The sequence below is a fragment of the Equus przewalskii genome, chromosome 17 (assembly GCF_037783145.1).
Source record: "Equus przewalskii isolate Varuska chromosome 17, EquPr2, whole genome shotgun sequence".
NCBI lineage: Eukaryota > Metazoa > Chordata > Mammalia > Perissodactyla > Equidae > Equus > Equus przewalskii.
Window position 1 is genome coordinate 19,432,305 of NC_091847.1, and position 15,155 is coordinate 19,447,459.

Sequence of the window (15,155 nt, forward strand, 5' to 3'; positions counted from 1 at the left end):
CACTGTTCCGTCTGTGCTGGTTTTCTCTCTGTCCTTTAGCTAGGCTGTTTACTCCTGGCTCAGAGCCATTGGTTCAGACTGCTTGCTTCCAGATCTTTCAATGTCTGTTCGTTGTCATCATTTGGGTCTTAACTCAAGTATCATCTCTCAGAAAAGTGATTCTTGACCACTCTACATACAGCAGCTCTCCCCATCATGCACTAATATATCTTGTGTCATTTGATTTATTCATGGAATTTATTAGCAATTGAAATTTCCTTGTTTATTTATGTTTTATGGTCTTTCTGACATTGGTATACAAACTCCTTGGGGGCAGGGCCTCTGTTTCTCTTGCTCACCACTGTGTCCGCAGTATCTACCACAATGCTTGGCACATAGTAGGTGCTCATTTAAGGCTTCTTAGCTTAAAATGTTTGCTGACTAACAATTTGACCAGGAGTCAGAGTGGGGACATTAGGACTATAGTGGATTCAGTCCAGAGTCAGTCACAAGCAGAGGAAGAATCACTTACAGTTTGTGGGATGTATAGCTAGGAATGGAGAGCTTTGTTGAGTGAACGCTTCGCCCCTGGCCAGCTGGGCATGGCCCATGTTTTAGACCTATTTCCTCCATATTTTGTGACTCTATCTATTCCTTGACAATGTCAATTTCCCTTAACTTTTTTGCTGATTTCCTCTCAGAGATGTTAACCCAACATCAATATGACTTTGGACAAACTATTCACGGGCCTTGGTTTTCCTACCCATAAAGTGATTTGGTTTTTGGTAGAGAATTCTGAAACTGTCTTTCAGCATTGTATTTCTAATTATTAAATGTCACTTTAAAGAGCCTCAGGTCATACTCTTTCTGAAAAGTAATGTAACAATAATTTATAAAGGACTTTAAAAAGAATTTCACTTTTAGAACTTTAGCCTAAAGAAATAGTCAGAAATTTGAACAGAGATTTAGTCACAACTATGTTCATCTTAGAATTATTGCTAACAATTAAAATGTCAGACACAACTTAAATAATCGAAATAAGGAAGACTAAATAAATGCAAGTACTTATATTTTTGAATATTATATTAGAATATATTTGAATATTGGAATAAAAATTCCAACAACCATTGGAAATGAAGATTTCCAAAAAAAACTGATCATGAGAAAAAAAATTTACAGTGCAGTATGAAATTGTTTATAATCTCAATCTGCAAAATGCATATGTTCATGGGAAAAAAACCTGGAGGAAATTAACTTGTAATTATCTCTGGGTCATGAGATTAGCTATTTTTTTGTATTTGTTATTATTTTCCAAGTAATCTTCAATGGATATATCGGTCTTTTGGCAGCCAGTGAATTGCACTGTTAGGCAGGAATGGATTCCAGTGCTGTGAGTTTGGAGTCTGAAGTCTTAGGTTTGGTACAGTTTAGCTCAACAAAAATTTATCGAATGCCTTTTATGAGTCAGGTGCTGTGCTGTGAGCCGGGGATAAAACACGGGTAAGGCAGAGTCTGACCAAGAGCAGACTGAAAACTGAAAATCTGCCATAGAGGTAATTGCAGGCACTGTGGGAGCCCAGGAGAGAAGGAGAGGGTGTTTGGGAGAGAGGGATGAATGGAACACAGAGCTTCAGAAACAGCATCCTGAAGGTGCTGGGTCCCAGTTCTGGTCCTACTTGCTTGCTTGTGGCCTTGGACCAGTCATTTAACCTCTCAGCTTCTCAGTTCCCCATCTGTGAAATGGCAATAACACTACCAGGTCGTTTTACTGAACCAGGTTGTGATTTTTGCAGATTGCATCGAGACAGAGTATAGAAATGCCTTTGGTACCTGAGAAGTGCTATCAGGCGCTGCCGGACTTGACCAAAAGACAGCAGGAAGTAGAAGCCTTGATTTAACGTTTAACAGAGCAGCAAGGCCAGGGGCCAGTTGGATGACAATTCTCTTGTGTCTTGGATGAGCTTGCCACTTCTCCCTGCCTCTGAGCCTAGCAGCTATTTTGTGGTGTATTATTGCTCAAAAGAAATGCAAAAAAGCTGATGTGGGGATAAAATGGGACTCTTCAGCAGATTCTCAGCTTCCACATTGTACTGTCCCCTCCCTCCAGCTTCAGCTCTGGGGGTGACCTTCTGAAATCATTATGTTCTTTGACCCAGAAGAAATTGTGCTGCAGTTGAGGATCCAACGCCCTATTGTTTTGAAATTATCAAGCCTGGGTACTAACTGGAATTAGACTGGGGGGCTTGTGAGGCTGGTTGCATTGATGTTCAGTTTGCAGCTGTTTAAGCTGGATTCTTTTGTGTCAGTGGCATGTCCCATTGGTCCCAGTCCCTGGGCCACCACACATTTTGGAGCAAAAGGGAAAGGCTGAAGCTTCTCCTTCCATGGCCAGATCTCAAATCTGCTTACTTGGAAAGGCAATGGCACCGGGGACGGGATTTGGTAGTTCCCTCAAAGAGTCCGAGTGTCTGCTTCTTCGTTCTTCTTTGGAGTAGTGCTGGCTCTTTCCTAGGAATCCTTGCATACAGTAGTTGGTTCATTCTCTCTCCCTCAGAACTTTCTCCTATCTCCTCTCTCCCCTTCCCTCCCTTTCATTTTCAGTAGATATTTATTGAGAATCCATTATGCATCTGGCATTGTGTAGCCTCTGTGGGGAAAAAAATTGAAAATGCCACCGAAAGTTTTAGATAAATACTATGGAACTTTTGGCGAGCTTCATGGAGGTCTCTCGGGTAAGGCTTCATGGAAAAGGGGTCTTCTCAGCTGAGTTTTACAGTAAAGCTAGAATCTGGATAGCCCAAAAAAGAGGAGGGAATAGTCCAAACAAGGGCGTGGAAGTGGGGACTGTGAATTCGTCCCAAGTAGGGTGGAGAGTAAGGTGTCAGAGCAGACAAATGTTGGCCTGCCTTCATTTCTCCTGTCTCTCGCAGGGGATGGATAAACCTCACTCAGCCATGAGAATTCCATTTCTTAGCATGGAACTTTCTTCCCCTTCTCTGGTTCTGAAGGAGTAATCTTTGTACACCTGGGCTCTTCCAAACATTTCACCTGCTGGCTGAAGAATTTTGACAGAAAAAGATGACAGTGGCAACATTAATACCTGCAGTTTAAAGACGGTATTTCCTTCTAAGTTACAAAAAACATTAACGTCATAATTAGCAACACCCATTTTTTTTTACGAGCCTGCTCTCTCTGTGTGACTCTAAAAAAGCAATTTTATCATTGCAGTCCCAGACCTTAAGAAGCTTCATTGTACACTTCTACAAGCCAACAAGTGCCTTGAAAATGGGGACTGGGTCTTATTTATTCTTGTAACCTTAACATGGTATTTCATAAAAATTTGTTGAATGACGGTCCTAATGTGAACAGACAGATAAGGGCATGTATTCTGAAAAATCCGGGAATAAGAATAAAGTGGTATCAGCCTCATTTTCCGGGAAGATAAATTAGACAAAGCACATGAAGAGCTTTGCTCAGCCTTTCCGTCAAAATTTGACAAGGTTCTCTTCTGAGTTTTGGCTCCGTGGCAAGCTCTGCACGGCCTTGGCAGAGCAGGGCCTGTCGTGTCTGCCACATGGCTGCTCCCCTGCAGAGCCAAAGGATGAGGCCATTTGGAGACAATCACCTTCTGTCCCTGGGCTTTGACATCTGGAAGGTGGACGACCAACAGGCCTTGGCCAGCCCTCTTGGCCCTCCAGCTTGCTGCATGTTTGTTGGAAGCAGTTTTTCAGAAGAAAGCCATGGTGGCGAAGGTCACCTTCTGGACAAATAATTCCGGTCCAGGGGCACCAGCTGCAATAGGGAGTTTGAGGCAATGAACAAATGAGCAAATGACTTTGTCTTAAAAGAAAAGAAGATTTTGACAGAGCTGTGGCTGTCCTTTGCTCAATAGGATTGGCACTCTGTAGAGAAGCGACTGAGGATGGCTTGGTTAGAATCCAATTTTAGGAATTAGTTCTACTCACAATAAGGCGCGTTAATAGGTCCCATGTTGAGCAGGCAGAATTCCCTGTCTCAGGTGCCAAGTGCCAATTAATGAAATCAACATTCAGGCCCCACAGGTAAACAACCAGTCGGGGTCCATTCTCCCAGAGCTGTAGGCAGGCATTTCCCTCAGTAGCACAGACTGTAGATAAATAGACTGTAAGCTCCAAGAAGACAGGAGTTATGCCTGTTTTGTTCACCACTGTAGTTCCAGTTGCCTGGCTTGCCCTTAGCACCTGTATTAGATTGCAAAGAAACCCCGGTAAGTCTTCCCCTCCCTCCATCCTTGCCCCTTGCAATATGACTTTGCAACTCCTGGCTTTGGGACTTGCTTTGGCCATACAATGGGGCAGAAGCTATATGGTGTCAGTTCTGGGCCTGGACTTCAAGAGGCCTTGCACACTTCTGCTCTCCTTCTTGGGGCCTGCAGAGCCTCCATGTGAATGAGCTCAGGCTGGCCTGCTGCAGAGTGAGAGCCACAAGGTTTGGTCACTCTTACCACCCCGAATGACAACCAGCCAACCCCCAGAAGTATAGCTGCCTCGATGGCCAGTAGCTGACCACAGATGCATGAGTGAGTCTAGCTGAGATCAGAAGAATTGTCCAGCTGGGTCCAACCTGAAAGGTCACCCAAAGAAGTGCAAACTAAAGAAATGGTGATTGCTGTAAGTCGTTAATTTGGAGTAGTTTGTTATGCTGTAAAAGCTAACTGATTAAGCACCCAATATATGTTTACTGAGAGATGGATGGGTTATTGACTGGATGTCACCCAACCTTAAATTGCTTATCCACTCACTTTCTTTTATATTATCCTTTTATTTTCTTCCTAACACTTACCATAAGCAGAAACTATCTTGTTCACTTATTGGTTTAATTATTTACTATCCCCTTTTCCAGTATTGAAGCCCCATAAGGGTAGGAGGAAATCTTGCTTATCTTATGTTAACATTCCTATGGCCTAGAACAGTTCTTAGCACATAGTGGGCTCTCAATAAATATGTACTGAATGAGTGAGTTGATTTCATTAATGTCACTTATAGTGAGGCTACGTGAGCCAAGAACTTGGATATCACATATCTTGGCTCAAGTGTCCTCTGCTCTTTGTTTTCCTTGGAGGGGAGGACACAAGCTTTCCTTGACCCTCTCAGGGTCCCTGGCTGGGTCTGAAAATTAAACTGACAAGACAGATGAACAGCAGAAAAGCATACAAATTTATTTCGTGTAAGTTTTACCTGACACAGGAGCCTTCATAAGGAAATGAAGACCTGAAGAAACGGTTAACTCTGAGTGTTCTTATGCTAGGTTTGATGAAGAGTGGACGGTTGTGTAGAAATGTGATCAGGGAAAGAGTACGAGGTAAGTGTAGTAGACTGAGGGAAACTTACCAAGGCCTGTTTGTTCCCATTCTTCTGGGCCTCCCTTTGTCTGCAGAGAGCACGATGCTTCTTTCCTTTGCGTGTGGAGAGGGCACCTCTCACTTGAGGGTTTTATGACCTGTTTTATGGGAGAAGGGGCGTTGCTCAGAGTGACCTTCCTGCTTCTGCTGTTTTCTCAAACACCTTCAGCTTAAAATATTCGCTATGCCAAGGTGCTATATTTTGGAGTAATATGTTCTGAACCCCATTATCCTTAATTCCTTTCTTTGTAAATTAGCACTTATTGGGGCCTGGCAGATGAAAATAAAGATCCCTACATTCGTGGAGATAGTGTTATATTTCTTTTCTTCTACTTCAATTCTTAGGCCCTTATTGCCCTTCCCCAATAATTTTTAATTATCTGTGTTTAGATGAGGAAAGCCTTTGGTTTGCTTGAATTTTCTCCATTAAAATCACCACCAGTGGGGTTCTATTCAACAGGTATAAATTTTCAGTTAAGCAAGATGATTAAGTTCTAGCAATCTGCTGCACAACACTGTGCCTACGGTTGACAATACTGTATTGTACACTTAAAAATTTGTTGAGAGGGTAGATCTCCTGTTGAGTGTTCTTACCACAATTTTTTAAAAAAGAAATGTAATATAATACGGCTGCAATTTATTAGGATTGATAGAGTTCAGAACATAATGCCTCAAAATATGGCACCTTGGCATATTGAAATTTTTTTTTTTTTTTTTTTTTTTTGCTTAGGAAGATCTGCCCTGAGCTAACATCTGTGCCAATCTTCCCCTATTTTGTATGCAGGTCACCACCAGAGCATGGCTGCCAATGAATGGTGTAGGTCAAAACCTACTCCCAGGAACTGAACCCAGGCCACTGAAGCGGAACCTGCTCAACTTAGCTGCTAGGCCATGGAAACGGCCCCTTGAATATTTTAAGCTGAAGGAATTTGAGAAACAGCAGGTGCAGGAAAGACTCTCTAACTTCTCTCTCCTCTCTTGAAGCATAAATCCCTCATGTGAGAGGAATGCTCCCTATACCCAGCAGAAAGGAGCATCCTTATCTCCGAAGACAAAGAGACACCAAGAAGAATCCTAACAAACAGCCTCCGCAAAGTTACCCCAGTTTATCACACCCTTTTGTCCTATCATATTTTTCCACAACTTCCCACTTTTCATCAAATCTTCTATTAAAAAATGCTGAAGTTGAACTCTTTCTTCAGGTCTCCATTTCCTTATGAAGGCTGTTGTGTCATGTAAACTCATATTAAATAAATTTGTATGTTCTTCTCTTGTTCATTTGTCCTTTGTCAGTTCAATTTATGGTGCCCCAGCTGGAGAGCCTAGGAGGGTAGTAGGGAAAGGAATTTTTCAGCCACTACAAAATGATATTAAAAAGAGTACAGTGGCAGTTTTTCTGACTCTAAAGACTGGTTCTTTGGATATGATCAGAGTCTGATAGCAGAAACATTGCTCATGGTATTCACAAATACATCCTTAGCAATTAAAAAAAACACTGGGCTGGCCCAGTGGTGTAGTGGTTAAGTTTGCACGTTCCGCTTCGAGGGCCCGGGGTTCGCCAGTTTGGATCCCGGGCATGGACATGACACTGCTTGTCAAACCATGCTGTGGTAGGCGTCCCATATATACATATATATATATATATATATATATATATATATAAATATATATAAATATATATATATATAAAACTAGAGGAAGATGGGCACGGATGTTAGCTCAGGGCCAATCTTCCTCAGCAAAAAGAGGAGGATTGGCTGCAAATGTTAGCTCAGGGCTAATCTTCCTCAAAAAAAATAAAAACTAAAAACTTTTTTTTTAACAAAAGCATCACCACCACCATCAGTAGCATCATCAACAACAATAGCCACAGCAACCAAGGTTAGTTTCTAAGATTTCCTTTCTCTTCCTTCCCCTGCTCTTACCTCAGATATTTATCTTGGCTTCTTGGTATTATTTACCTTAAACATTTCCTTTATTTACTCATGTTTATCCTCTACCTTAGATCCAAGTGGACAGAGAAATTACACAGAAGACAATGGAGACTTGCACTTTAAAGATTTCCGCTTAAAAATCAGAATTGTATTTATCTGGAAAAAATTCTTATAATGCGACATACACAAAAGGAAGTCTATCTCCTATTTCTCATCAACTATTGTTAGTGAGTTATCTCTAGGTTTTGTAAGGAACAAAAAGTATAATTATTATTTTAGTATACATCTCCATTTTGGAAACAGTATAGCGCAATAAATGAGTAGATTTGGACTTGGGTTGGAGTCTTACTGTAAAATGGCCAAACTCGTGGTAGATTTCTTTTCCCCTTTAGGGTCAGGGACTCCAGCATCTAAACATCAACTGGAATAAAGAGATGAACCTCGACTTTCCCAGAAAGCCTTTGTGTTATTTAAACCTGTTGCCCTCCACCTCTTGGGCTGAGAAAAAATATCTAGGAGTCAAAGGAATGGATTACTTTCTTGCATAGTTCAGTGGAGGAGAAGTTATCCTTGATCCTCTTAGGGTCCCTGGCAGGGTCTGAAAATTAAACTGACAAAGACAGATGAACAGGAGAAAAGCATACAGATTAATTTCATGTAAGTTTTACATGACACAGGAGCCTTTGTGAAGAAATGAAGACTCAAAGAAACAATTAAGCCATTAAGTATTTTTGTATTAGTTGTGGTGAAGAGTGGACAGTTGTGGAGGAACAGGGCAGGTTAAGGGGTGTGAGGTAAGCTTGGTAACCTGAGGGTAATTAGCAATCCCTTTGTCTACAGAGATAAGGATGCTTGTTTCCTTTCCAGGTAGGAGGGCACCTCTCGCCTGAGGGTTTTATGATTTGTTTCAGGGGAGAAGGGCAGAGGAAGGTCAGAGTCGCCCTCCTGCTTCTGCTGCACTCTCAAACTCCTTCACCTTCAAATATCCAGTATGCCAAGGTGCCATATTTTGGGGTAGCACGTGCTGAACCCTACCATTAGACATTTCAGAAACTTTTGGCATCGCCACAGATTATAGTCATTTTTGCTTTAGGAGGAGGGAAGAGGAGCTAGAAAAGGAAAAGGAAACTTCTTTTTCACTGCTCAGATTACCCCTCCCAGATAATTGCCCACATGGCTTCTCTTCAAGCCTGACTCTGACCATGAGCCGCACATGTCATATGGGACACAAAATATGTGGCTGGCGGACTGCCCAATACTCAGAAAACCTCGTATGGAGGGATTCAGCTGGGTCGGTGAAATCTCTCAATTTTTAAGACAGTGTGTGTCGGTTCCCTTGAAAATTTATGTTTGCTACTATCTTTCTTTTCACTCTTCCTTTCCACGTGGGGCTTGCACATCAAGTGTCTCTTCCTTGGTCTGTCTTTTGGACCATTTATTTGGCTTTCAAATCAGCTGATCAGAGCGCTGACTTCAGGGGGCGAGTGAAAAGAAAGGAATCCAGCGGAAGGCTCACCTGCACCTCTTCCTGTCATTGACGTTGTCAGGAGGGATTTATTAAGCACTGACTTGTGCTTAATCTCCCCTGTAGCCTAAATTTATTGTGGAGAAATCTCAGACTTTAGTGGGTATCCGAGTGTTTCAGATTCATTTGCAGACGAGCCTTCATGGCAATTCGAATGTTTGAAGACAATGTTCCACAAATTCTTCTGCTTTTATTCACTTATGACCTGTCATTATGGGTTTAGAAATTGAGTGCCTTAGACTTACACTTGTTGAGCAAATTTTTATAAAGATCTCATTCCAGAAAGTGAACCTAAGTGGCATTTTTAAGGTAATCTTTTTGCTCTGGCCAGTACACCCAGCCTCTGCTTCCCATTTGCCCGTGTCAGTGGCCTGACCCTTGCTTGCACGCAGCCAGGACAGCAGATCCTGGAAAGCCCAAGGACGGGGATCAAAATGTGGATGACAGGAAGCTCAGCAGGAGGATATTAACACTAATTAGAATACTTTTTCCTGACCACAGATAATGATGGCTTTCTTTGTTCAGCATCCTGAGTAAATCCCCTCACTACAGATTTCCATACTCTGAACCAATCTGAGCATCTGGACGAAACTGCTGTTATGGCCGAATTAGCCATTCCAATTAGAGAAAGTAGGCAGCCGCCTTGTGTTTCGATTCCCCGATCATCTGCAGTAACTGGATTTAAGGGGGGTTTATGAAGCCGTTCCTAGAAGGAAGAAGCATTAACTATGACATGACCTATTAAGCATGTGCAGAAGTTATGAGCTCAGGAAGGGTAGGGACACACATAAGTATTTTGAATTGACACAATTTTTTTCTCGTCACTGTGTTGGCTCTGTGCTGAATTAATTCCACTTTTATCTTGCTTTTAAATAAAAATTTATGGATGGCAGCTGAGGTCCTTCTTAGGGTCTTTATGATTTGGGATTAAGATCCTTAAGTGCCTGGGCAACTCATTAGCATATGCACTCTAGCCACTTGTATGGAGTCAGTGGAGGACAGGAAATGAGGGAGAAGGATGGAGAAGAACAAAGGAAAAATAGGTAGCCATTTTTAGATAATATATTTAAATAAAAATAATAATAATTTTTAAACTCTTATTATTATTTTGCTGGAGCAATTAAAGGGCCTCCTTTAAGAGCTAAAGAATGCACGCTACCTCCAAGTATAGCAGAATAAGCATCTTGTCCAAAATGTAAATTCATTTTGAAAGTAAGGGTTAAAACATCTAATTCAAATTCTAAACCTCGAATTAAAAAAATTTAAAAACAATTAAAAATACAAACAACATTCTGTGAGGCAAAAATCCATCCAGCTAGTTGGATTTGTGCTTGTTGTTCAGGGCTGAATGGATGTGAAGATCAGTGTGCAACCTTGAGCCCTTGACCAAAACCCACATCCCAAATGCTTCCATGCCAGACTGTCTCCTTTCCACCCCCACCGATGATGAGGTACCAGAGGGCGTGAATCTCAGGATGCCCCTTCCTTGGCAGAGTCTCTGCCATGGCTGTCACCTGCTGAAGCAACCTCGCAGGGAAGTAGTCATGTAAAGTCATACAGCACCGAGCATGAGGAGTTTTTGTAATGCAGTTCCTTCAACAAGGGTTTGAACTGGCCTACCCCTGACCTTTGGGGATCTGGGCCAAAGTGCAAATGGAGGCCACAGGCCACCCTTTTCTTTCCATTTCCAGTTCTGTCCCATGCCTTGAGGACTTCTTCTCCCTTGGAGCTGGGGACACCCCAGCAGGCACATCCAAATTCCATTCCCCACCTCTACCCCCAAACAGCTGTGCCTTGGCTGCCCTTGGACCTAGGAATGTACATATTGATGAGATGGTCTGCCCTCAGATGGGTGGCTCAGCGAAAAGTCACTTGGGGCCCTGGCAGTAGGCTAGGGTTGTTAGGGCATGGATTTACGAGGTCCTGGGTGCCAAGGGTATGAACCAATGAGGTCTTGGGTGCTGAGAGCATGGCCTAGGGCACCTGAGGCACGGATTCTGGTAGGCTTTCCTTTCAGTCCCGTGGACTCCTTATCAGTGTGGACCCCTCTACAGGGCATGGGGTCCCTGCGGCCTAGGTGTAAGGGCAATCCTGGACTTGAGAGCTACCACTCTGTTAGCCTCCTGATATTTTCTGTGAACCGGATAGCCGAGTCAGGGAAAACAGACACTACACAATTTTAGAATAGCTTCTTAAAGTGGTCATAAGGATTTTCCCAAAAGGAGAGTCTTGGACCCTTCCTTGGCACCTTTTAGGCATTTAACAAGTTTTCTCTCATCTCTGAGCTGCACCTGCCCTGCAATGGCCCTTCCACAGTGCTGAAAAGAAATACTGAGACAATGAAAAGCTGGTCAAGAACGTCTCTGGTGCACAACAAACATTTCTCTGTAAGTCATCGTATGGATGATTGACATATCTCAGTAAGATTCATACAGGGCTATTGATAGAGAGGAACTTGATACCACCAGATGTTAAATATATTTATTTACTCAATACAGTTTACAACAAATTTGGCATAATTTACAGCATATGAGCTGAGGGGTTGTGGGGAGGCAGGTAAAAGTCAGCTCATGTGGGTGAGCCTGTTTTTTTAATTAACTGAATCAGTCAAGATGGGGCTTTATTTTATGTCTGTGCATATGCTTCAGTGTTCCTCGGAAAACTGGCACATAGCTAGACATCAGGAAGGAAGAAATTGATGCGGACTCTAGCTTCTATGTCTACAGAGTCCCCGAGGGCAAGACTTCATCTTGTTCATAATCACAGAACCTGACACTTACCAGGTGCTTCATAGATGCTTGATGGAGAACTATAGACGGAACTGAAGCAAAAGGATGATTAGTGAAGAATGCAATTAGTGGGCTCTAAAGATGATGCTCATTGATGAGGACAGCAATTGAATATTGACTTGCATTCTGTGTTAAGTACAGAGAAAACATTTTCCTGTTTCTTTGACTTTAGATTGTTTACATGTAAATTGGAGATTTGAATCAGAAAATCCCAAAAGTCCTTCTATATCTAAAATGCTGATGATCTATTCCCAATTATTGCACCCAGAAAGTGTTATACCTTAGTCAATAAATGTTCAGTACTCATTAGTTTGGGTACCTGGCTAACCCTATTAGCTTGTTGGGGATGTGGAATAAATATAATATAGTCTCCACCCTCAGGAGTCAGAGAGAAAAAAGAACATAAAATGCAATGAGAAAACAGCTTAGTGTTCAATTGTGGGCTCCAAAGATGGCTTTGTGAGTGGGGAGTCTTGAAGAATGGGGACAACTTGGGTAACTAGGTAATGGGAGAAATGTCAATCCAAATCGAAGATCAAAAGGTAGGAACACACTGACATGTTTGGGAACTCTGAGAATGTGGACATGATTTTAGAATGAGACTTAGAGAGAAATAAGTTTGGACAGATAGGCTAAAAACAGATTCTAAAGACTCTGGAGGAAAGTAGAAAGAAGAAAAAGCAGTAGAGATACATTATCAGTGTCTGTATCCTCATCTTAATAAGCCTCTCCTTAGCATTTATACAATGGGCCAACCTTCTGGAAATGCCCTCTGCTCTTGGTGTTCACAAGATCACACATTTTTTAGCCTTCCTGCTACCTCACTGGTCTTCTCAGTCTTTGCAAGCTCATCCTCCTCTACCTAACCTCCGAGTGTTGGAGGCCCTCAGTGTTCAGTCCTTGGCCATCTTCTGTATCTACTGTACTGGATTTAATCCAGACTTTTAATTTCAAATGCCATCTGCATGGAGACAACTCCAAAATATCTGGCCTCATCCTACCCCTTGGGCTCCTCAGACTCATATTTCCATGTGCCTACTTGACCGCTCCACTTAGATATCCCACAGGAACCTCTCACTTACAAATTCATCATTCCCACTTATGCACTGATCACTCCTCATTGTGGCTGAGGCTGCTGGTTGTCCGCCAAAGTCCTTTCTACTCTTCTTCCTTTAGTAAAAGAACTCTGCAATTTCAGCTTGGTATACATTGGCCCAGTCAAGGGCTACATTTCATAGCCTCCGTTTCAGTTAAGTGTGATCACGTGGCTATGCTCTCACCACTGAGATGTTGATAGAAGTGATGTGTGCCACTTCCAGTTGGTGGACCCAGAACTGTGCTTTCCTTGCTGGCTGGGGTGCAGTTGGGAGGGCTGAGGCTGGAACAGCTAACTTAGATCCAAAGACAGAAACTTTGCATTTAGGAGGCAAAGATGTCCTACCAATCTTGTCTCTACCTATGGCTTATTATGTGAGTGAGAAATGGTTCCATATTCTTTCAGCCACTAAGCTTAGGGACCATTTTGTATAGCAGCTTAGACTGTACCCCTAACTAATCTACCTGATCTTCCCCATCTCAGTAAATGGTGTCTTCATCCACTTAATTTCTTGAGCCAGAAACCTGTTGATACTCATCCTTCTTCTTCAGATCCACTTTATCAGTAAGTCCTGTTGATCGTACCAAAAAATATATGTCTCAAATCCATCTACAACCTAAATTCATGCACGCCCACTCCATTACCTCCTGACTAGCCACCTTATTTTGTTTTTGACCCCTTCTCCTGACTTCAGCCAGAGATGGCTTTAAAAACTTAAATGCATTATGTCACGTTCCTGTTTGAAACCTCTCAGTCCCTTCTCATTTTCTTAAGATAAAGTTCTAAGTCCTGAAGTTGACCGTCTATGACAAGGTTTCTGCTTTCTTCCCCAACCTCATCCTGTGTCACTTTCTCCTTGCTCACCAGTCTTCAGCCACAGTGGCCTTCTTTCCATTTCAGTTCTGCAAATGCTCCAAGCTCTTTCCCACTCTGGGCCTCTGCTCACGTGCTGTCTCTACTGGGAAAGCCCTTGAGTTTATTCTTTGTCAGGCAGGAGCCTAGTCATTCTGCAGGCTTCAGCTTAACCTCCTCTTCCTCAGCTCTCCAATTGTATTTCATAACAATCTATTTTTTTCATTTATGGTACATCACAATTCATAATTATACATAGATGGAGGCTCTGTTTGTTTAATGTCTGTCTTCCCCACTAGACTGGAAGTTCTCTGGGGGCAGGGGCAGTGTTGGTATTGTTCACCTGCATACACTCAACACTATCATGGTGACTTTCACCTAGGAACTGCTCAATACATCTAATACTTCCTGAAATGAAACAAGTAGTAGAGGAATCTGATGAGAGCAGAGGTTAAGGAAAATGTATTTGGATGAAATACATAAAATGGATTTTAGTTGGAGAGAGCCTGGACGTATTGGTTTCTTAGGGCTGCTGTAACAAATTACTATAAACTAGAGGCCTTAAAACAACAGAAATTCATTCTCTCACAGGTATGAAGTTCAAAAGTCTGAAACCAAGGTGTCCCCAGGGCCAAGTCTCTAGGGGAGGATCCTTCCTTGCCTCTCTGGCTTCTGGGGGTTGCCAGCAGTCCTTGGAATTCCTTGGCTTGTGGCAGCATCACTCTAATCCTGCCTCTGCTGTCACATGGCACTCTCCCTGTGTGTCTCTTCTCTCTCTGTGTCTCTTCTCTCTCTGTGTCTCTTCCCTTAAGGACAGCAGTCATATTGGATTTATGGCCTAGCCTATTCCAATATGACCTTGTCTTAACTAATTACACCTTGAAAGACCCTATTTCTAAATAAGGTTACATTTCAAGGCTCCAGGTAGACATGAGTTTTTGGAGGACGCTATTTACCCAGTACACTGGAAGTATAAGGAAACCAGTTTGCAGTATTCCAGGCGGGAGGTGAAAAAGGCCTGATCCATGCTGCAGTGATAACCAAGAGGACAGGGTTAGATCAAGTGATATTTAAGAAATGACAGGCCCTAGAATTTTAGGGCTGGAGGAGACAGGAGACCTTAGAGGCGTTCGAGTCTAATGCTTCTCAAAGTAGGCTTCTTATACTCTTCAAATGAGGTGCCTCAGGGGTCGCTAGGAAGAGGGGGACCTAAGGAAGCTTTTCCAGGTCTACCACCACTTGTTTAACCAGAACAATTTATAATTTTGTGTTTTACATGCTGGGTGTCCACATAAGATTTTGTTTGAAGATTGGTTTTGTTACAAATTTTGTCTAAATGTCTTATTTCACTGATGGGGAAACTGCAGCCAATTAAAGAACAAGACAGAGATTCAGAAGTAAATTGTGCGGTGTGGGACTGTTGGATTTAAGAATGTGGGGAGATGGTGACAGAGGAGTCTGGAAAGCTTTCATGAAAGACAAGAGGTTTAAACCTAATGGCCACCCTTGTGAAATACCATGAGAAAACAAAGTTCAGTTGTCTTTGTTCTATGAACCACAGTTCTTCTGGACAGAGACCTGGGTGTGGCCCTGTCCCTCA

The 15,155-nt window shown here is 42.4% G+C and overlaps 1 long non-coding RNA gene across 1 annotated transcript in view; it reads left to right on the forward strand.

Moving 5' to 3' along the window:
* The window catches only part of LOC139076601 (uncharacterized), a 56,111-nt gene extending 49,474 nt beyond the window's left edge, over positions 1 to 6,637 (forward strand). The window contains exon 3 of the long non-coding RNA XR_011528338.1: positions 6,144 to 6,637. This is a non-coding gene — a long non-coding RNA (uncharacterized lncRNA). The remainder of the gene's footprint in view (positions 1 to 6,143) is intronic.
* The last annotated feature ends 8,518 nt before the right edge of the window (positions 6,638 to 15,155 follow it).